The sequence below is a fragment of the Malaclemys terrapin genome, chromosome 25 (assembly GCF_027887155.1).
Source record: "Malaclemys terrapin pileata isolate rMalTer1 chromosome 25, rMalTer1.hap1, whole genome shotgun sequence".
In the NCBI taxonomy this organism is placed as follows: Eukaryota; Metazoa; Chordata; order Testudines; family Emydidae; genus Malaclemys; species Malaclemys terrapin.
In genome coordinates, this window is record NC_071529.1 from 10,305,616 (window position 1) to 10,329,268 (window position 23,653).

Sequence of the window (23,653 nt, forward strand, 5' to 3'; positions counted from 1 at the left end):
ACTTGGCATTTAGCTAAAAGGCCCGTGTACGGCAGCTACTGTTTCGTTGAAGGCTTCTCTGTATTTTCTCCCGTTGGGCAATCATTGGGCCAGATTCTGTGCTGTGTCTCCAGAGAGATGGATCGCACAGAAGGCACAATCCAGGCAGGGTCAACGTGGCTTTATGCCACCTTTGCTGCCCAGATACCAGGCTGCTGCATGGGCCAAAATGGTCCCTGGCATAACTTAGAGCAGCCCCCAACGGCTCCAACTTATGGCAACCTTTTCTGGGAAGCAATGCAGCTCAGAATCTCCTTAGCATTGAGGACTACGGTTACTGCCCTTCCTGCCCCAGTGCAGCCTCTACTCCTGGGCTTGTGAGGATGGCAGTGAAAAGTCAATTACGTCCGCTCTGCACTGCTCTGCTGAGTTCTACCCGATCGCATAATGCTCTTTGTGGCTCCGATCCACTGCTGGATCGGTGCGTAAGGGTAGAAGTGGGGGTCCGGAATGGGTCTCATTGAATATTAGGGTACAAGAAGTCCGGGAGGGGTGTCTGAATTTTGAACGCAGACCACTCCCCCTAAATTGGCTCCAGGGATCTGTAAATCTGTCCCCCTCTTTGTTTGGCCTAGTTCACAGCAGTGTGTGGTTTTACTAAGGTTTTTAATTTCCTCTCCTTTTTGTGCTCTGAAAGTCATTTTTCTCCCCCCCTCCCCTCCAAGAGCCACCGAATCTCTCATATTCCAGGTTTGCTCTGGCCCTGTCTAATCGATCCCTGATCCAGGCCTTTTCCTCACACAGGTTGATTTTTTTTCCCCCCTCCCTGGCAAGCCAAAGTTCAGCCATGTGTTTCTGTTTAGGGGAAGTTGGCCTGACAGTTCCAGCCCTCCTCCTCGGTGGGAAAGACTTTTTCCAAAGGCCTGGAAACGTGTGAAGGCTGCAATCTGACTCCTTTGGCTTCCACTTCCCGGCAGAAAAAGAACCGCCGGTGCCAACATTTCAACCCTCCCGGGGAGGCTGGAAATATTTAGGACTCCGTCCAAGGATCAATAAAAGAAAGAACAGGCCAGGATTGTTGGGCTCCTTCAAACAATAAATTCCCGGCCCTGGGGATTCAGCGACGGTGAGGAAGGCCGGTCCAGAAGGCCGATGTCGCCATGATTCTTGGGGCATCGCAGTCATGCTGGAGAATTCAGGCCCCGATGCCTTAGAAAGCCCATTGCTGCAGAAGGGAAGAGACAGGATGTTCAGTTAATGCCGGGTGAGTATGTGTTCCCTATGGACATCCAAGGGCAGTAGTCCCCGGTTCCTACTGAAAGGGGGTAATTAGGTTAACCTCAGGTATGGGATAGTTGTGGCTCTCTCAGGTGTTCACACATTGTTTATCTGTATTAATGGAATGCCTAGTAGTCCCAGTCATGGGGCAGGCCCCCGCTGCGCCAGGCGCTGTACAAACACAAATAGTGCTTGTCCCAAGAGCTTACAATCTAAGTATAGCTGGAGACATCATCCTTGTGTGGGCTCAGAGAGCGAAACCCCTTCCAAGGAAAGAGAGGATGAGGCTGTGAATAGCGTCTCCTCTCTGTATGGGGAATAATTCCCCACTCTTTGCTCTCTGGCTGCAACTGTGGTGTTAGTGGATTGGGCTGGGAGTTGGGAGACCAGGGTCCTAGCTCTGCCACAGACTCGCTGTGTGACCTTGGGCAAGTCCCTTAATCTCTCCGTGCCTTCATTTCCCCCAGCTGTGTACTGGGGATGATACTCGCCCCTTGTAAAGCGAGTGGCTAGCCAGGGATGAATGAGCGCTATCGAGGTACTAAGCTGTGGGGGCGTTTCAGGGGACGCAGCTGCTCGTGTACCTGTGTCTCCTGTGTCTCTGCGGCCTGGCCCATCTCTTGCTGCTGGAGACCGAGGAAGGTAAAGCAGAGCAGAGCATGAAATCCAGAAACACTCTTTCCCGGCTATTTCCACAGACACCCAGAGCAGTTGGCATGTACTGGGCCCCCAACTCTACCTTACCTGGCCCCCTGGATCTAGGATTGTCACCAGCAGTCTGCACCAGTCCCACCCTCCCCGTCACTCCAGAACTGGCTTCTTGATTGGAGATGTGTTGTGGCCCAGTGATATCTGGACCAAGAAGAACTTGGCAGTCTAGGTCCAGCAGAGCCCCATCTTCCCTGGTGCTTCAGGTTGGCCAGCTCATTGGGGTGCTTGCTCTCGAGCTGGCATCTTGGCTTGGTCCCATCTTCCTGGCATTCTAGACTTGCCAGGCGCTGGGTGCATTCGCTGGGAAATAGCAATCAGAGCTGATGCCCTTTCCTTGGTTCTTCTCATTTGCCATATTTCTGTTATATTTGTCTAATGTTATGTTCACAGCATGATTAGCAAGTAGATGAAAACATACACCCTCTTGCTGGAAGATTGCCACATAGCACAACTTTATTTCTTAGAATTCAGAATGATAGCACCCAAGAAACCAAAAACAGAGAGAGAGAAAACAGGCTGCTCCCTAAGACGGTGAGGGCACAACTCACCCCACCCCACCTTTCTTTAAACCTGTTTTTTTTCCAAACTGAATCAGATGACCCAGTTCACATGGATTTTGTCAGAGCGCTGCAAGCAGGACCAGGAAATTCCTCACACGTATTGATGGTGTGTCACTGTTAACCAGTTTCCCAATAGGCCGCCTTTAGGAATTCATGTTTACCCAAAATGGGGGGCCGTGAGGCTCCTCCCAGCATCCGGTATGCTAAGGCCCCAGGACACTCAGGAACAGTAGCCTGGACTGACTCCATTGTTCCCCCTTTCCCAACTCCCCCAGCCCTGCTGTGTCCAGGCCCTAGTCATTCAGGGACTTACACCTCTCTTTCCAGGTCTCTGCGTAGCCCAAGGCCCTCGGTCATTCACTCAAGGAATTGGTCTGAGCTGGGATAACCCATGTTGGAATTTGATGGATGAAAGAAACAAATGGATGGTGATGATGATACATGGGAAACCAAGGACCCTTTGAAACTCCTTTGGCTTGCCAATTCATGTCCCGGTCTTCCCCTGTGACGGATGGAGAAGGGTGACCGAGTTATCTTTCTTCTGAGCTAGCAGCTTTATTCTTTTTCTCGGTGCAATCTGGAGCCCCTTAGCCAAAAGTGAATCCAGCTGCCAGGCAATTTCATCCATTTATCCCGTAGGATCTTTCTCTGTCACCAAACTTGACCACTGTCCAACAGCCCGTCCCCACCCCAACCCCCCGGCTGCTCTCTGTCATTCCCCTGCATCTGTTTGTCTTCCACCCCCCTCGATGTACAGGTTGTGTGTGATGTGCGCTTGGGCCAGCCCCCTTTCAAGTGCTTGGTTGTGTGTTTGGCTTCCCTTTCCCTTTTCTCTCCACACCCCCTGCCTACCCCCGTTGTGTGCATCTCTGGCTGACCCCCTTCCTCTCCGTCTGTGCTGGCTGAAACGAAGAACACGGGTCACCATCTGTGACTTCCTTTATGAGCCAAAATTGTTGGGGTTTGGCTTCTGTTACAGCTGGTCTGATGCAATCGCTTCCTCCCTGTCCAACAGAGACACCCTGGGAACGAGGAGGAGAAGAGAGGCTTTCCCCAAAACCTTTGAGGTATGGGGCCTGAACGGGTCTAGAGATTAGAATCCAGAATTGCATAATTCACCACTGGACCTCCTCCAGCGAGGAGATCTGCACCCACGGAGAAATTGACAGGAGTTGGAGGTGAGGCATTTTCAGTGCTTATTTCTGAGGCCTTGTCTACACTAAAAGAACAGGAGTACTTGTGGCACCTTAGAGACTAACAAATTTATTAGAGCATAAGCTTTTGTGGACTACAGCCCACTGCTACTCTGAAACTTGTCTACACTGGCATTTTAGCCCAGACTGTAGCTGCTGCAATGGAGCAAACCCCTAGCGTAGGCCCAGTTTGCACTACCGAAAATTCTGCTGCACCGCTGCAAACTGTCTACACTAGGGCTTCGCCTGGGTGTGTCTTAAATCTCGCTGTGGGTGAGGCCGAAGGGTATATCTGTAGTGGAGTTGGAAGGTGTCAATTACAGCTCGGGTAGACCTACCCCTGCTAGCTGGGATTGAGCGGATGTGCTAAAAATAGCAGCCTACCCATGGCTAACTGTCACAAGTACGTACCTAGGATCTTCAACAGGATTGTATTGAGGGTGACTCCCCTCTCTGGCCTTTGCAGCTCTGTGGCTATTTATAGCGCACTATTTCAGTTGCAGCTAGCGTGGGTATGTCTACTCGAGCTGGAACTTGTATCTTCCAGCTCCAGTCCAGACATACCCTTTGGCCTGGCCTCCATCAAGTTTTAAGATACACCAATGCAAAGCCCTCGCGCAGAAAACTAGCACGGATATGCCCTCCCAAGCTGGCAATTACACATCCAGCTCCCGTGTAGACATACCTTAAGTGACGTGGTACCAGGAGCGCTGCCAGCTTTTTTGCCGCCCTAGGCGGCGGAAGGTCCCGCCCCCGAAATACCGCCGATGACCGGGGCGGCCGAAGATCCGGCCGCCGCGGTCGCTACCCCCCAAATGTTAGTGCTCTAGGCGACCACCTAGGTCGCCTAATGGGTTGCGCCGGCCCTGCGTGGTACCAGAGACAATCAAGACCTACTCTGATCTAATCACCGTGGATCCCAGGTGCGCAAAACCCACCTATGATAATAGAAGCTAAGGAGAATGAGGAGGGCGATTAAGAGGAAGCAGAGGAAAGAGACACCCCTGAGAAATCCTTCAAAGGGCCAACTGCCATCAAAACCGTGTTGCTCCCTTGGCCAGCGCTCTGTGCGCACAACTGGTAAACAGCTGCCGAGCCTCTCCCCAGAGGTGGTTGCACGTCACTGGTGCGCTTCTGAAGTTTACTGCCTTGTAAAGGCGTTCGGGGGCCCCTCCGGATGAAAGGCTCACTGTTAAATGCCAGCTCATTATCACTAATGTTGTTGTTAAGTTCCAAGTGAAACACTTAAGGCCCAGCGTCCTCTAATGACGGGATAATTAGAGAGGCGGCTCGGTTGCTGTAGTTTTACAAGGCTGTAATGAAGCTCTCACAGGGCTGGGCTCTCGCTTCAGGCGGGGTGAGGGAATTGGGTTCTTGCCAAGGAAATGGTGAACAGGAGCCATCTTACCCTGTCTATTATTATTATTATTATGCTGCAGCTGTAACAATGAGCATCATTAATAAGAATCCAGCTTCTTCTCCAACCCACCCCTTTCCCAACAGCTCAGGAGTAACCACCTTGGTTTCATGGCCAACTGGGAGATGCGTGGAGGAGAATACATCGAAGGGCCACTTGCACTCTCCCTGCTGTGGTTGCAGCCTTTGCCTGGAGTTCAGAAACCTGCTGCAGTGCTGGGAAGAGGGTGGCCTTGGGGCGTAGCAGAGCGGAGATGGGGATGGGGCGACAGCGATGGGCTTTGCTCTTTCCTCCACTCTCTCCTCCTCCGCAAGTGGGGAATTGCGGAGCAAGAATCAGGGTTCAGCATAGCCCTTCCGTCCCCGCCACCCCCCAACATTAAATAAGTGGGCACATGTTGCTAGTCCATCCGCTGTGTCGAGCCAGCTGTAAAAACTCCCTGACACCAGCCAGTCTTCTGCTGACCTAGCGCTGCCAGCCAGTCTGCCGTGCAGCTTTGGAAACGTTTGGCCGTCTCTGCTGTCCGCCAGATGTTCTCATTCCAGGACACTTGGTTTCCAGCATTTGGTCCTGATGTCAGTGAGGGCTTCGAGGCTCGCTTCCCACTGGCAGGAAATTCACTGGCACGTCCACTCCAGCATGCGCCGGCGGTGCCAAGAATAATACATGAAGACCCCCAAGTCTCATGACAGATAAAGGACTGTGGGAGGAAGGAGACTTAGAAATACTGTTAAATCTTGGATGGGGATATGGAAGAAGCAGGGAGGCTGGAGAGAGCAGCAGATGTGGGAAAGAGACGGGACTGTCTGTCTCATGGGATCCACAGGCAGTGAGAGTTTGAGATATCCATCTTAAGTACTGATATGGCGCTCATCTGAGCGCCTCACAATCGTTAATGCATTTATCCTTGCACAATCTCTGTGTGGCAGCCCAGTTATCCCCATTTTACAGTTAACCCAGTCACGGAGAGACCAAGTGACTTGCCCAAGGGCATCCAGGAAGTCTGTGGTGGAGCTGGGAATCGAATCTGGGTTTCCCTAGTTCTAGGCTAGTGCTCCTAATCACCGGACCGTCCTTCCCCTCTTTAACCCGCTAAGGGATTGTGTCTTTGGGCCTAACACAAATGGCCAAATATGAGTGCTTGTGCCACACTGAAAAGGGAAGCTGTGGGATAGTGTAAAGGAAATTGAATGAGATGTCAAAGTACATTGTACAGATTGTATCAATTGCTGCTGATGAAAGAGGGATCGGATGTTTACATGGATAACAAGAAGAGTCAAAGTTAGAACCATTAATACTAACAAAAAGATGTTGGAAAAGAGAGAAACCTCAAGCTTTGGGTTTTAAAGCCGTCCCTAAACCAGTCTCTCAATCCTAATCTAAAATTAGGGTGAGGCCTTCATGGGGGGCAGGTTATCCCACATTTGTCTTCTGCAGGATTCTTATACCTGCCTCTGAGCTGGCATCAGCTGACGGCCACTGTCAGAGACGGGGCCTGGATCTCATCCACTCTGGCAACTCCTCTGTACATCTCGAATTCACTAACAACCTCCATTTTAAACAAGATGTCAATCATTGCCTCTATTCCCAGAATTGCCTCCAGTTTGCCAGGGTCTAGGGACCCTGGTGCTGAATGTAGGTACCAGCATGTCATGGAGTGCACAGGGCCCTGGCAGTAACCTATCAGGAAGCAGGATTAGATGGGTCCTGCTGATAGGTCTGGAGATGAGATACCGCAGCAGGTGTGAACACCTGGTTTGAGATGGTACTGGGTATCTGGAGGTGGCACTCCAGACTAGCTGGTCTTCTGGTAGTACGGCAGAGCCAACTTCTGAGACAAGCTCTGGAGTTTACACAGATCTCTTCTTCGGGTCTGGGAAATGTCTTGCATGGGGAGCAGCTCCCAGTCCCAGCTGAAGACCCCGGCCATTGAAGTTCTACATTTCCCTTTGTTTTATTTAATGAGGTTATTTGCATGGAAATGGCAGCCCCGCTGCTTCGGGGTGTCATCTGTTCCTGCTGCTTATTTCTCGCTTGAAGTAATAATCCTCACGTTCTGACATAGCCGTTTCCACTGCAACTAATTGTGATGGCACATAGACAAGTGTGTGTGTGTGTGTGTGTGTGTGTGTGTGTGTGTGTGTGTGTGTGTGAAATCAGCAGTAGGGGAGCTAATGAACTCCACACAAGGATCAAAGGTCCAGCTGTCCCAAATAGGAGGGGGAGAGGACAACAGAAAACATGATATGGAAGAAGAATTGATTCAGTTCAAAGTTTTCTCCATGTAACGTCATTGGTTCACTGAGAATAGTCTCCTTCCTCTGTTGCACAGTCCCTCCCTTCCCATGCTCTTGCCACTCGCAGCTTTCTTCAAGGCAGTGTTGTCTAGTGGTTCTAGCAGGAGTTTGGGAATCTGGAATCCTGCATTCTATTCTCAATTGCTCTGTGATTTTAGGCATGTTCTCCGGTTTTAATATTAATGATTATAGAGCAGCTCAATTTGGGGGCGGGGAGGTGACCTATCCTCCAGGAATTTATCTAGTTCAAAAAAGAACCCTGTTATAGTCTTGGCCTTCACAACATCCTCTGGCAAGGAGTTCCACAGATTGACTGTGCATTGTACTTCCTTTTGTTTGTTTTAAACCTGCTGCCTATTAATTTCATTTGGTGGCCCCTAGTTCATGTATTATGAGAAGGAGTAAATAACATTTCCTTATTTACTTTCTCCACACCAGTCATGATTTTATAGACCTCTATCATATCCCCCGCCCCCCAGTCATCTCTTTTCCATGCTGAGAAGTCCCAGTCTCATTCATCTCTCCTCATACGGCAGCCATTCCATATCCCTAATCATTTTTGTTCCCCTTTTCTGAACCTTTTCCAAGTCCAATATATCTTTTTTGAGATGGGGCGACCACATCTGTACGCAGTATTCAAGATGTGGACGTACCATGCATTTATATAGAGGCGATATGATATTTTCTGTCTTATTATCTATCCATTTCTTAATGATTCCCAACATTCTGTTCGCTTTTTTGACTGCCGCTGCACATTGAGTGGATGTTTTCAGAGAACTATCCACAATGACGCCAAGATCTCTTTCTTGAGGGGTAACAGCTAATTAAGACCCCATGATTTTATATGTATAGTTCGGATTATGTTTTCCAATGTGCATTACTTTGCATTTACCAACATTGAATTTCATCTGCCATTTTGTTGCCCAGTCACCCAGTTTTGAGAAATCCTTCTGTAGCTCTTCGCAGTCTGCCTGGGACTTAACTATCTTGAGTAGTTTTGTATCATCTGCAAATTTAGCCACCTCACTGTTTACCCCTCTTTCCAGATCATTTATGAATATGTTAAATAGAACTAGACCCAGTACAGACCCATGGGGAACACCACTATTTACCTCTCTCCATTCTGAAAACTGACCATTTATTCCTACCCTTTGTTTCCTATCTTTTAACTAGTTACCAATCCATGAGAGAACCTTCCCTCTTATCCCATGACAGCTTACTTTGCTTAAGAGCCTTTGGTGAGGGACCTTGTCAAAGGCTTTCTGAAAATCTAAATACACTATATCCACTGGATCCCCCTTGTCCACATGCTTGTTGACCCCCTCAAAGAATTCCAGTAGATTGGTGAGGCATGATTTCCCTTTACAAAAAACATGTTGATTATTCTCCAACAAATTATGTGTCTGACAATTTTGTTCTTTACTATAGTTTCAACCATTTCAGAAGTCAGGCTTACCAGCCCATAATTGCCAGGATCACCTGAAGAGCCCTTTTTAAAAATTGGCGTCACATTAACTATCCTCCAGTTATTTGGTACAGAAGCTGATTTAAATGATAGATTACAGATGACCGTTAGTAGTCCTGCAATTTCACATTTGAGTTCCTTCAGAACTCTTCGGTGAATACCGTCTAATCCTGGTGACTTCTTATTGTTTAGTTTATCAATTTGTTCCAAAACCTCCTCTAATGACTCCTCAGTGTGGTGGGGAGGGGGAAAGATTTCATTTCACAGGAAATTTAGAAATTGTGAAATTTCCCAGAAAACAGGAAACCCAGTTCCCGTCCAGCTCTGCCAGGAGTTCCTGGATCCAGAACCTTTTTGCTTAGTCCACAAGGCCCCTCCACATCTCAGAAGTAAGCAAGGATACTTATTACCTGACAATGTGATTGCAAGTCTTGATCTCTGAGAAGCTCTTTGAGATCCTTGCGTGAAAGTGGCTGTGGATAATTATTAATGTCTATGGGCTGAGATGTTCAAAGGGTCTTAAGGGAACGAGGCACCCAGTGCCGCTGAACATCAATGGGAGTTGGGGGCCCAAAAACCGTTCAGCTCATATGCAGTGAAAGGCCCCCTACCTCAGTGTAATGTTGTCCCTTTGGCCCGAGCAATTAGCTAATATTTGGGGCCTTGCAAGGTTGTTTCAGCTAGTGACATGAATCTGATGTATTCTTGGTGTAATCTATTTACAAAAAATGTACATAAATCCTGTTTCCCCTAACATACCAGGGAGGCAGTTTCCTTGCTCCCAAGTCTGCCACTCCCATGAGCTCTGTGCCCAAGAAGTGCCATCTCTCTGCTTCACTCTTACAACCTCTCCTGGGTTTCTGCCTCCAACAGACACTACTGGCAGGGCCAGGGAAACCCCTGTTAATCTACCATTGTCTGCAGCTGTTTTTACCGCATAAAGGGCAGCGGCGTATTATCGCCTAGGCGGACAAGGCCTAGGCCTAGGGGGGCAAATTTGCAGGGGCAGCAAATTTAAGCACCCACGGAGAAGATCCCCTCCCCGCCCCGCCCCGCCACTCCAGCTTGCCTCCGCCTCCTCCGCGAGCGCGCTGCTGCGTCCTGTTTCTCTCCCCTCCCTCCCAGCGCTTGGGCCACGAAACAGCTGTTTCGCGGGGCAGGGAGGGAGGGGGGAGGAGGGGGAACACGGTATGCTGGGGGAAGAGGCGGGGCGAGGGTGGGGATTTGGGGAAGGGATCCAATAGGAGCAGGGAGGGGGGTGGAGTTGGGGCAGGGACTTTGGGGAAGGGGTTGGAATGGGGGCGGGAAAGGGTGGAGTCGGGGCGGGGCGGCAATTATTTCAGGGCCTAGGGGCGGCAAAATCATTAATCCGCCACTGATAAAGGGGCCTGAAAGAAAGGGCTTGGTCACTGAATGGCTGGCTTTAACGCGGTCTGTGGTTGTCTTTGGATCCAAGACTCCTCTGATGGCAGCCCTTAGTACCTTTTAGCATAACAAAAATAAGCATCTCTCTTTTCCTCCTCTCCTGTACTCCTCTTCCTCTGGTACCATTCCCACCTCTCCACCGACCCCACGACACACAAACCCACTGCCTTTTCCTTCAAGAATCGCCCTCCTTTGCTTTTTCTTTCACTTCTTACTGACAGGTTTTGGAGGTCAGCCCTCTGAATACTCATATTTGTAGATCCCAAGGCCAGCAGGGACCCCGTGATCACCTCGTCTGACCACCCGTGCCACACAAGCCAGAGGACATCCCACAGCAGCAGAATCCCTAGAGCAGAGCTTTCAAAAAACAACAACCCATCTTGATTTTAAAATAGTTGGTGGTGGAGAATCCACCATAACCCTTGTAAATTGTTCCAGTGCTTAATTCCCCTCGCTGTTAAAAACGTACACAGTCTGAATTTTTCAAGCTTCAACTTCCAGCCACTGAAGAGCCCATTATTAAATAGTTGTTCCTCGTATAGGTACTTAGACTGTGACCATATCACCCCTGAACCTTCTCTTCGCTAGGCTAAATAGATTGAGCTCCTTGCATCTATCACCATAAGGCAGGTTTTCGAATCCTTTAATCCTTCTCGTGGCTCTTCCCTGAACCCTCGTCAATTTATCAACATCCTCCTTGAATTGCGAGCCCCAGAACGGACGCAGGGTTCCAGCCATCATAGCGAATGACTGAGTTTTCCAAAAAAAGATTAGCGACGGAGAGTGCTCCAATTCTGAGGGCCCAACTTCCACCACCTTTAAAGGGATGGATGCTCAGGACCTTCTGAAAACCAGGCCTCTTTAAGAGGACCTCAGCGGGCTCCCAACGTCATGAGTCAATTTTGACCGTGGATTATGACTCCCTGTCTCAGACAGGGTAATGCATGGGAATGCGGCACTGAGCAGTGAGGATATTGTGAGCTGCATTTCCCCTACACCTGGTCTGGTCTCAGTTGCCCCTGGGGAGACCTGAATCCCATCTGACGGTTCTTTTCCTGCTGATGAAGCAGTGTGATCTCATGGTCGCTGGGCGTCAGCTGTCACTGGCTGTCTTGCAAGATGCCAAAATTCTATCCCCAGCCCCAGCTTTGATGTCTTGTCTTTATCAGCCTGGCGCTTTCCCCTCGGTCTGCAGCCTCCCACGCCATGTTACTGGCTCAAGGCTGTCAGCTAGCCTGAGCCCTGCTGCTGGTGTGATGACAGTGGCAGGCCTTTCAAAACACGGGTGGTCTCGCCAGGATTGTTGCTGGCTATCAAACAGGGCCTGCTTGTCCGAGCTGGTCTCGTTAGAGCTCCCAGCAGGCTTCCTACAAACCGCAGATCTGTCCTGAACCCTTTAAAAATCCCATCAGATGGGAACCGGGGAGGATCTGTGTGAGGGAAGGCCGGGCTCATGTGACAATCTGCCAGGCAATCAACCTGGGAAATCGCAGCCATTTCCAACAGGAAATGGAAAAATTCAGGCAGGTGTCAGTTCTGGAAGGAAAATGCAAAACCTTTAATGCTGCACAGTGCTGTCCGGCCAGGATCCATATAATAACATATGGATGCTTCTTTCCCATACCCCCCTATACTGAAGGAGGCTGTGTGGGCTGTTGCAAGGGCACCGGACTGGGAACTAGGAGCGCTGGGTGCTATCACCCGCTCTGCCACTGACCTGCTGCGTGACCCTGGGCAAGTCACTTCTACTCTCTGTGCCTCTGTTTCCCCTCCCAACCTTTGTCGTGACTCTCCAGGGACAGGGCTGGTCTCTCACTGTGTCTTTGTGAAGCGCCTGGCACAATGGCCCTCTGCCGAGGTTTAAAGGTGCTACTAGAATACAAATACTCTCTGCAGTGCCTCCTTTATAGAGCACTATTCTGTTAGACTCTAGCTACGATTCCACTTACAACCCGCCCCACTCCCCCGCTAGTGTGCATACACTGACGCCCAGCCGTGGGCAGGGACACCCTCTTTACAGGGGAGGAGACCGGCTTCAGGCATTGAAGATTGGGTTGGGATCCAGCATCAATTCCTGGCTCTGACACAGACTTTCTTTGTAACCTTGGGCACATCATTTAATCTCTCTCTACCTTGGGTCGCCATCGGTAAGCTGGGGATATACTGGCTGTCTCTCGTTAGATTGTAAGTTCTTAGGAGGCAGGGACTGTGTGTCTGTGCCTGTAGGTGGAAAAAGGGATGTACGTAGCATGTGATGGGGCATGCCCAGCCCACACTGGCCAGGAACAGGGTAATGATCAGCTATCGCTGTAGTAAGTGTCAGTTTTGGATGGAGGGGTTCAATTGGGAGCGGGGGGGGGGGGGTGAAGCGCCCAGCTCAGCTGGGAGCTGGCTGGCTGGGAGGGGGAGCAACCCGCCAGCTCCCTCTCTGTGAGAGGAGCTGGGAGCAGGCACTGACTGCAGACTGTGGCCTGCCAGAGCCTCCCAGAGGAAAGACAGGCATGACGCGGGGCTGTTGGTTTGATTTGCTCCCAGTGACTTTGCCTATTGTTGCTGAGTAAGGACAGGAACAGCCAGATAAACACCCGCTGGCTTTTCAACCCAACCGGGAATGCAGCTCGTAACAACCATCACGCAGCCCTGTCTGTACAGGGCCTTGGTATCCATGTACACCCGACACCCGTGCATTTCAGCCCACACGCATGCCGTCCTCCTTCCTCCAGCATTTCCCTCCCACGCTGATGCACGTGGCCCACTTCCATTTCACCCAGGCTGCATCAGAGCCCCCTTCCCCCACATTCAGACTCTGGGATGGAGACTTTATAGGTTCTCGTACAACGCTTTCTCCTTCTGGATGTCGTCCTGGGCTATTTCGCAATGATTTCTTGCTTTCATTTGCTCGCTGGCTCCAACGATTGTGTTTACTAAATGTATTCTAATGTAGTCACCTTTCACCTCCCGACTAGACGCCTATTGATCCAGTATAGATCCCAACGAAAGGCTGTTATGAAAACAAACGCTCCCCAGCTCTATCAGCACCGTCAACAGCTTCACTGGAGAGAACGGGATCTGGGAATGGAGGCTTCTGGGATGGCAGCTAGCAGCAGAGGGCACTCTTGCCAACCTTTAGTGTTCTGTTCATAGCATACACCCAGAGAAGCTGGATAAAAATCTAAAATACTTTTGCTGGAAGCCTGCAATGCAACATGACTGTCAATCTTGGAATTCAGAATGGCCCTCAAGAACCCCAAAACAGAGAGAGACAAAGCAGGCTGCTCCCTAGGGCCCAACTCAGCCCACCTTACTCTAGGCTGGTTCTCTGCAGACTGGTTGTACAGGGCCCAGATCACACGACCCTTAGCGTTCAAGCAGGACCAGGAAATGTGATGTCTTGTAATTTTAAGACAGCTTTCAGCATACCATGACGAGCTGCTCAGTCGGAAAGGAATCACAAAGGCTGAAATACGAGGGATGGAAATGCCTTCTTTTTGCCGGCTTGATCACCGTGGGAGAGCAGCCCCGAGGGCTGAGAGTACAGAGGATGGCCATGCTCCCTGGGGTCAATACAAGACATGCTGAGACGGATTAATAAAATGTCTTAAGCACCTGAGTAACCAAAGAAAATTGTCTTATTCTCAGAGCCTGTGACTCTAGAGATCTGGGTCCAATTCCCAGCTCTGCCGCAGACTTCCTGTGTCACTCTGGGCAAGTCACTTAATCCCCCGTGCCTCAGTTTCCCCCTTATCTGTAATACAAGGCTGATAACACCAAAGGGTGATGGTACCAAAGGACACATTCAGCAGTGGTTGTGAAGGACTCAGATGATGCAGTGGTGGGCGAGGAATAAGTATCGAGAGAGAGAAAGAGCAAGTACTGAAAGGACCACGCTGCAGAAGCGTGCTGCAGAATGTGAAAGTGGACGACAGGAAAAGACTGTGGGTGGAGTAACGCCTCACCCAGGTCACTGAAGAAGCCACTCGGGGGCTGTTGGAAGGCAGGGCCTGCCAGTTCCTGACATATACCATATGTTACTTGCACCCTCCGGTGTCCAACTCTGCTTGGGTGGGAGGGCTGTTTCAGTGCCATAAAACACTCTGCTTTCTGACAGCTGTTTCCTGCCAGAGCTGCAGTTGGTGAGGAAGAGGGGATCAGTTTTCGATGGGAGACCCCTTACACGTTTTCAGACTGGAGAGCTTCCATTGGTCCAGTGGAAGGAGCCTCCGGGAAAATACAGCAGGGGTCAGGGGCCAAGTGGAGCTACTGGACAAAGCGACTGCACTCAGGATACTGCAGTGTCTCTTGCTGCCTGGAGGGTGGGTCCCTGCTCCAAGCTGGAGTGGGCACGTGCAGGGGAGATTTATCAATGGGGTCGTTTGTGATTCTAAGGTCCTGGGAAAACCGAGTATTGCTAGTACGCCGCATGCAAGCAAGTGCTCCTTGCTGCCTTATACACAGCCCCTACTGCTCCCACGCATTCACCGACGATGCACGCACTGCAAACACCTGACGACACACACAGTGCTGACCTTTCCAAAGCAACCTGGCAGATCACCTAGGTGAATGCGCCGCTGAGCCAGCCTGCCAGAGCTGGAGTTACTTTGTACTCCTTAAATAGCCATTCAGATGCACAGGTTCAGGTTGGGCCTTGTAGATCAGCATCTGAACAGGTGTGCATGGCTGGCTCGTGTAGGGGATGGGAGAGCCAAGAAGACTGGCCCTGCTCTTGGGAGCAAGGTGTGGGTGTGGTGGGGCACCAGTTGAAGAGATAAGAAAGGGGGCAACTTTCTCCAGCTCAACTTGTGCTATAGCGAATTCTACAGCCGTGGCCCCTCCATGGACAGTGCATCCTCCCCACCCCTGCCGACGATTGTATGTGGCCGAGTTGGAATCTTTGGATAAAGTGCTGCAAGAAAGGGCAGGAAGTAGCCATCAATCGCTTTTTATTTAACCTCTCCTCCCCTTCTCTCCCCAGCATCTCTCCCAGAGGCAATGGAGAGGTAACCCACAGGAGAAAGAAGGCTCCTGGAATATGCTGCGTGGCTGCCAAACATCAACATGTGCGACCATAAAACGCAGCCCCGGGAAGCGGAATGCGATAATCTCGGACCTGAAATTGTGAGCCATGGGAGGTGAGAGATGGAAGAGGTAAGAACCGAGATGTACCAGCTGCTTCTCCCCAGGTGTCCTCCTCATGGCACTGGGAAAGGGCCGTCTCTTGGGGTGCTAAGAATGATGTCATGTCTAGGCTCCTTACTGTCTGTGGGGCAAGTAGGAGGGGATTCTTCCTGGAGGTTCTCGTATCCTAATTCCTTCCCCCTTCTCCCTCCCTTGCCCCCCCCCCCATACAAAGCCTCACTCAATCTCCTGCCACACAGCTGGGCTGCAGCCCTGGGAGATCAGAGCACATAAAATCCCTTTCCAGAACGAATCTGAGGGGCTTTAATCTCTTGGCTCTTTCTCTGAGCTGCATCAGATACTTGACACATTTAAACCCTGTGACCCTCAGCCCCGCTCCGGTCTCCTCTCTTTAGCAGTTCCGAAGGGAACAAAAGGGTGGATGTTAAAGGGTGGCCAGATAGGACCACTGAGCAACCTGGGGCTTACAAGGAATGGTGTATGGAGAGCACAGTAATGCTTCAGTAGAGGAAGGGGATTGGAGAAATCTCTCTCTCTGGTCTAAGAATCTGTCTCCCTCGGCTGATGTTTTGAGTGACTTGGTGGTTGAGCCCAGCTGCAGAAGAGCGTGTGATGGGCCATCTCCGCTCTCCCCTGCCCAGCAGAGGCTGTTGTAGTGACCTGGTGCCTCTGGAGACAGAGGGGTTCACAGGAGAACTTAACCTTCCATGAAAAGCATCAATATATGAGAAAAAATATGCAGGGCTGCTAACAGCTAACGGCTCCCTGGAGATCAGTGTGAGCCCCTAAAGGGCAGCTGGCCAGGGGTTTATCCCCACAACTACTTAAAAATCAAACATTTCTATTTTTTTTGCGGGGGGGGAGCCTTTCTGGGTGAAGTTTAATGCTGGTGAATATGAACCTGCTGGTGGGAATTGTGCCAGGTGGAGATTTAGAAAGGGGCCATGTCACAGGCTTCTTCTGTTCCTCAGATGCTACACTTCACTGCTGCCTGGTAGCGTCCCGGGCTGTTGTTTCAATCCTTCGCCCTTAGGCAACCTAGCTAGTGCCCCTCCATCCTGACCTGCAGCCACCGCGTTCTGTCTCGGGCTGGGCAGAAGAAAGCGGCGATGCCTTCAAAGCGGCAGGAAAGGAGGGCTGAGCAGTGGCATTCCTGCTTGAACTAGAAGTGGGGAGCGAGAAGCAGCAAGAGTGGAGGGAAAGGAGAGGCAGTGAGTGATAAAGCCAAGAGAGGATCAAAGACCCGGACAAGAGAGGCGGGACCGAGGAGGATTTTAGTGACACCAAAGAAGGGACAGGACTTCACGAGGGACCGACGATGCGGGGAGAAGGAGAGAGCTGGAAGTGGACAGTTGGTGACAGAGAAGGGCAGCTTGGGATGAGGAGAAGAGTTTTCCGGTTTTGAAGAGCGGGTGGCAGCCTGTCTGGCATGCCAGGCTGGAGAGCAAGTGGCAGGTGGGCGCTGTCGATAACGCGCTGGGAGCCAGAGCTAAATGGGAAGAGTTGTAGGTAGGCTTGGCGGGGACTGGAGGTGCAAAGGTCTATCCGGAGAGGTGTGAATGGAGAGAAGAGATTGATCGTAAAGTGAAGGATCTCAGCAGAGTTCGAGCAAGAGCGGAGGGAGCGAATGCTGTGGGTTAGTGGCACAGAGGAAGCAACGGGGCCAGACTGCACATGACCAGGAGAAATAGATTCGGTGTCCGTTTCCACATTATTTCAGCTAGGAATCCTTCTCCAGCCTTTCTGACCCTGCACCCCTAGGGTGACCAGACAGCAACTGTGAAAAAACAGGACAGGGGGTGGGGAGTAATAGGCGCCTATATAAGAAAAAAAAAAAACCCAAACAGGACTGCCCCTATAAAAACGGGACATCTGGTCACCCTATGCACCCTTGCTGTCCCTCTCCCACCCTATCCCCTTCCAGCCAGCCTCTTTTCTGACCTGCAGTGACCCTGGTCAGGGCTGGTGGAAAAAATTTCCATCAACCCTTTTAATTTTTTTTAACGGAAAATTGGATTTTCGACTGAACGGAAAATGGTCGCGGAAAGTGCCTGCTTTTACTGAGAGAAATCCAAACACTTTTTGTTGGGAAACTGAAAATTAGCGTCTGAAGGGCACCGAAATGACCGTGTTTTTCATTGCCAAAAATGGAGAGAAAAAAAGATTAGTTTTCAACAACATTTTTCGGGATGGGGGGGTTGCAAACACCCTCCCCTCACCCCCCCCCCACACACTTTTTCAACCTGCTCTGTTTAGGTCAAACCTGGGCCTTGCCTGAATGGAGCCTGAAAATTGCCCATTGCTGTGCAGGGATTTTGACATGGATGACAAAGGGCAACTGCAGACTCGACGGAGCCCATCACGCTCTTGCTAGCCAAGTTCAATGTGTCTTATCTGGGGGACGCTTCCTGGATCAGCCTGGGGTAGGCGTCAAACTTGAAACACCCAAGCCCCAGCTGGCTTTGTGTTTACCCCAAACTTGGGCTGGAAAGACCTAGCACTGCTCTTCTGCTTCAGCTCCTAACTAAGCTCGGAGCAGACACTGGGAGGAGATGACCAGATGGCACAACCGCCAGGGGGATGCTTGAAGCTGGATCTTGGGGGGCGGGGTGGTGGAAGCAGATAGTTACAAATATTCAGTGAATCCCAACAGCCCCAGGGCAGAGGCAGCGGGTCTAGAGCAGGGAGGATGTGCGATCACTGCCTTGCATGGTTCTTCAAACCTCAAGGGAAAGGGCGGCCAAGTGGCCTGAGACTTGACAGACCCCGGTTCTATCAACTTCTCTCTCACAAGCTTCCTTGGGCAAGTCGCTTAGTCTCCCAGTGTCTCAATTCTTATTCCTCTGCCTATCCAGATCTGACCCAGGGCAGAGGCTCTTTATGTCATGTGTTTAGCGGCGGCTCCAAGCACCAGCGCAGCAAGCGCGTGCCTGGGCCGGCAAGCCGCAGGGGGCGGCCTGCCAGTCGCCGTGAGGGCGGCAGTCAGGCTGCCTTCGGCAGCGTGCCTGTGGGAGGCCCGCCGGTCCCGCGGTTTCGGCGGCAATTCGGCGGCGGGGACCGGCGGACCGCCCGCAGGCATGCCACCGAATCGGCGTGACCAGCGGACCGCCCACAGGCGTGCTGCCGAAAGCCACCTGCCTGCCATGCTTGGGGTGGCGAAAAACATAGAGACGCCCCTGCCTGTGTTTGTACAGTGCAAGCACAGAGGGGGTCTGGTTCATATCTGGGGCCCGTAGGTGTGGCTACAATCCAAATAAATAACAATCAAAGTGGCGGTGCTGCGTTCGCATTTGCTCCCCGTTCTCTGCTATCCCCTGCAGTCGCTGTGGGGAGATGAGAGAGCCACGCTCCTCGGGGACCGACGGCATCCCTCGGCTTCCAGCACTGGAGAAAGCCAGGTGTCAACCCAGCTTAATTTGTTTTAAATTAATTTGCAGAGGAGGGAGCCGGAGGAGGCTGAAAGGTGAAAGGGGCTTTTCCTGGAGCCTTGCCAACTGGGAAATATCCTTCGCAATTTCTTTGTGAAAGCTCTGGTGGCTTCCCGGGGAGGGAGACCCAAGTTCTATTCAATTAGGAGTAATAAAGCCATGTTTTCCTGCCTCCTAATCCCCAACAAGGTAGGGAATTTTCATGGGCAATCGGTTTAACCCACTGCTTGATCAGTTAATCCATCTCCCAGCCTCATCGCCAGCCCCTCTGAAGCACGGTTTTGCTTTCACGGCACACAGGAGCGGAAAGTTTCAGGTTAGAAGGCCTAGGCTTACATTTAACCACGGGGCAGGCTTTACGGTGAAACTTGCCCACCAAAGTAGCTTGAGTTGGATTTTCTGCCGTGCAAGTGTTCAGTCCCTGATCATACATCTGCGACCTTTCTTCCAGGGAGAGCTCTTTCCAGGGTGAAAAGAAGCACCATTCATCAGTTCCAAGGCCAGCAGGGACCCCGTGATCATCCAGTCTAATCTCCCGCGTAACACTGGCCAGAGAACTTCCTCAGAACAATCCCTGTTTGAATCCGTGCCGATCTTTCCCAAAACTGTCCAATCTTGATTTAAAAATGGCTAGTGATGGAGAATCTGCCACAGCCCTTGGTAAGTTGTTCTAGTGGTTAGTTACTCACCCTCGCTGTTAAAAATTGACACCTTATTTCTAGTCTGAGTTTGTCTAGCTTCAACTTTTAGCTTTTGGATCCTGTTAGATCTTTGCCTGTTCGACTGAACTATTTGTAGGTGGTTATGAACGGGAATCAAGTCACTCCTTAATCTTCTCCCCCCCTTCCCCAGCTAAATAGAGTGAGTTCCTTGAGTCTTTCACAAATAAGACACCATCGTAGGCAGAAAACATCAGCTGGGAAAGGTCAGTCCAATCCTGGGTGGACTGAATCCAGGGTGAGACGTGATTAGTTCTTGGGTTCGGATCCTGGCTCCGTCACAACTTCCTGTGTTCTCCGAATCATGTGGCTGCTCTGTGCCTCAGTTTCCCTATCTGGAAAAGGGCGATAATGCTACTTCCCTATCTTATCTGTTAATGTTTGTGCACCGCTTGGGAAATACAGCATGTCCTACAAATGCTAAGGATTATTTTGTAACAGATCCATGCCCATCTAGAATATCACAGCTGTCCCTATACTGTATGGTGTGAACATCCTGACAGCAAGGTAGATGGGACCCATATCCTCCTGCTCTACGAAGCACAAGCCCCCACTGCACCTGAATTTAAAAGTGACTCTCCATTATCTATGAGCTGTATAGGGCCTATGACACACCACAGAGGAGTTCCAATTCTGATCAGTAGAAGACAGCACTAGCCAATTAGTTACAACACAGGTGCCAAGGGGTGGTGACACTTGTTGAATTTCCCACACTCGCATGCCACGCTATGTGAGTGAGGCACAAGATGGGAAGAAACACAGTAAAAGAACTAAAAAAGAGCCACCGTGGCTTAACAACCATGTAAAAGAAGCAGTGAGAGATAAAAAGACTTCCTTTAAAAAGTGGAAGTCAAATCCTAGTGAGGCAAATAGAAAGGAGCATAAACGCTGCCAAATTAAGTGCAAGAATGTAATAAGAAAAGCCAAAGAGGAGTTTGAAGAACGGCTAGCCAAAAACTCCAAAGGTAATAACAAAATGTTTTGTAAGTACATCAGAAGCAGGAAGCCGGCTAACAACCAGTGGGGCCCCTTGATGATCGAGATACAAAAGGAGCGCTTAAAGACGATAAAGTCATTGTGGAGAAACTAAATGGATTCTTTGCTTCAGTCTTCACGTCTGAGGATGTTAGGGAGATTCCCAAACCTGAGCTGGCTTTTGTAGGTGACAAATCTGAGGAACTGTCACAGATTGAAGTGTCACTAGAGGAGGGTTTGGAATTAATTGATAAACTTAACATTAACAAGTCACCGGGACCAGATGGCATTCACCCAAGAGTTCTGAAAGAACTCAAATGTGAAGTTGCGGAACTATTAACTAAGGTTTGTAACCTGTCCTTTAAACCGGCTTCTGTACCCAATGACTGGAAGTTAGCTAATGTAACGCCAATATTTAAAAAGGGCTCTAGAGGTGATCCCGGTAAGTCTAATGTCGGTACCGGGCAAATTAGTCGAAACAATAGTTAAGAATAAAATTGTCAGACACATAGAAAAACATAAACTGTTGAGCAATGGTCAACATGGTTTCTGTAAGGGGAAATCGTGTCTTACTAATCTATTAGAGTACTTTGAAGGGTTCAGCAAACATGTGGACAAGGGGGATCCAGTGGACACAGTGTACTTAGATTTCCAGAAAGCCTTTGACAAGGTCCCTCACCAAAGGCTCTTAAGTAAAGTAAGTTGTCATGGGATAAAAGGGAAGGTCCTTTCATGGATTGAGAATTGGTTAAAAGACAGGGAACAAAGGGTAGGAATTAATGGTAAATTCTCATAATGGAGAGGGGTAACTAGTGGTGTTCCCCAAGGGTCGGTCCTCGGACCAATCCTATTCAACTTATTTATAAATGATCTGGAGAAAGGGGTAAATAGTGAGGTGGCAAAGTTTGCAGATGATACTAAACTGCTCAAGATAGTTAAGACCAAAGCAGACTGTGATGAACTTCAAAAAGATCTCACAAAACTAAGTGATTGGGCAACAAAATGGTAGCAGATCAGGCAGTGGGGAATTGTTGGTACCGGTCTCTGCGGTGCAGCCACAGCCCTCCCCCCTCCACCCACCCGGGCTGTGCAGGGAGGCGAGAAACATCCAGCAGTCTCAGTACAGGGATCCCCTTGTACTCACGCGTGAAACAAGTGCTGCCTTATTTCAAAGGAGCTGGGGGTGGGAATGGAAGCATTGCAGGTGGGAAATAGGCCTTGCTGGGCTCCGGAGAAGGAGTGAGAATGAGATGGGAGAAAAGGGATTTCTCAGCTGCCGGGGCGTCCCGGGGGGAGATGATTTCTTGTTTGACAAGCACAGACCAGCTTGTCAGGAACGGAGGGAGAGGTGTGAGATGATGTGAGCTGAGGGCCGCTGGCCTGATTGGCGGAGCACTGCTTCATCCCCTGGGCCGTAAACAAGGGAGTCTCTGGGATCCATCCACACAGCTGCTTTGATACTGAGCTGTAACCTCAGGGCTGGGGTTCAGAAATTCCCATCTGCTTTAGCCCATGGACAGTAGAAATAAAAGGAGCCTGCCAGTCCCTAGTATCACACAGATCCGGGTTTAACAGAGCCCTGGGGTGGACAACAGGGGCCCTGGATTGAGCCAGTGCGCAGCTCCTATTCGCAGAGTTCCCCTGACTCATCACCCTCTGCAGCGTCCCCCCGTCGCTGTCATTGACATGAAACGTTGCATGACCGTCCCTGCTGGTTCTGAGCCCGAGAGCAGAGATCGCCATCTGTTCCGTCCTCACCACGGGCCTCTCTTCTTTAGGGCCTTTGCCATGATCACCTCTCTACCATCTCACTAACCTCTGTCTGGTGCTGATCTCTCCATCTCCTTCACTACCCCATCCGGCCTGCCACCACCCCCACCGTCGTCATCTTTGCAGCCCTATGCCGACACATCACGAAGCAACCTCTAAAACACAGGTGCAGGCTAGAACATGAATTGCAACAGTGCACTTGTCTGTTTCCAGGCACCAGGTGTTCTAGTTAATCCATGTGCCACAGAATTGTATAATTAACTCTTCAGCCGCTGAATAAAAAATACAGTGCAAAGGACGTATCGCTCTATCGCATGTTTAATTCCCACCCGTACCATTTACCCACTGCGGTGTGCAATCATTTATACCCGTGCAAAATGGCTATAACATGCTCCCAGTCCAACCTGGTGGCGTTTTGCGCTGGCGCAAAGACTACACAAGTGTGGCGAATTGGGACTCGCGGCGTCTCTTTCCTTCATCGTCCCTCGCCGACTGTCGCCATCAGCATCCATGTGTCTGTCGCTCTTGCTGTCCTCTAATGCATGGTGCAAATGCTGCCCGGTGGGGATGCTACGTCTGTGGGGTCTGCCTTTAATCTGCCACTCAGCGCATCGGCGCTCTCCACTTTGAAAGAGGCCCAGGCTTCCCGAGGAGGTCAGCACAGAATAATTATGGGGAGGATGGGGTTTCAGAGGAGGCTGTGATTTAGGAACGACTCTGATCCATTATTATAATAATAAACTCAAGCCGGGCACTTTGTCTGTCCCTCCAGAAAGCTCTCGGTGAAAGGCAGGATGGGCAAATGGGAGCTGTGAGATGAAATGAGGAGGTCCCCCGGGAGCCAGGGCTGCATCGCTCTTCCTGGAGCTGATCTTTCATAATTGGGTTTCTAGAGGCCGCCCGCTCGGCGCACTCCTCCTCCCACCTCCTTGGGCCTAATTTCATAACGTGGCCGCTGATGGTGGGAGCAGAAGACAGAGGAACGTCATTCCGAGAAACTGTATCGCCTCCCATTTGATCAGTGAGAGAGGCACAGAACAATCAGACTTAGGAAGTCGGAGATAAAGTTACCTTCATTTGATCCATGGATGGAAAAGATTTACCTCTGAAAGCAGGAAATTTCATACACTTAAAAGTATATATATATAATGTGTAAACTGAGTTCAAGCTTTTAAATGCTTTCTGGCCCCTACTGATTCACAGGCAAACAGGTCCAGGCAGAGGGCCGGGGAGGGATTCCTCAGGTTGGATCGATTTTGATGTCGCTTTTCAAGTCCCATTTTTTCTTTCTCTGTGTGTG

The 23,653-nt window shown here is 50.5% G+C and overlaps 1 long non-coding RNA gene across 1 annotated transcript; it reads left to right on the plus strand.

Annotated features, from left to right (window-relative positions):
* The first annotated feature begins 15,302 nt into the window (after positions 1-15,302).
* LOC128829236 (uncharacterized) lies at positions 15,303-22,602 on the plus strand. The gene is made up of 3 exons (XR_008443302.1): positions 15,303-15,470; positions 19,341-19,549; positions 22,362-22,602. It is a non-coding gene; the product is annotated as an uncharacterized LOC128829236 (long non-coding RNA).
* The last annotated feature ends 1,051 nt before the right edge of the window (positions 22,603-23,653 follow it).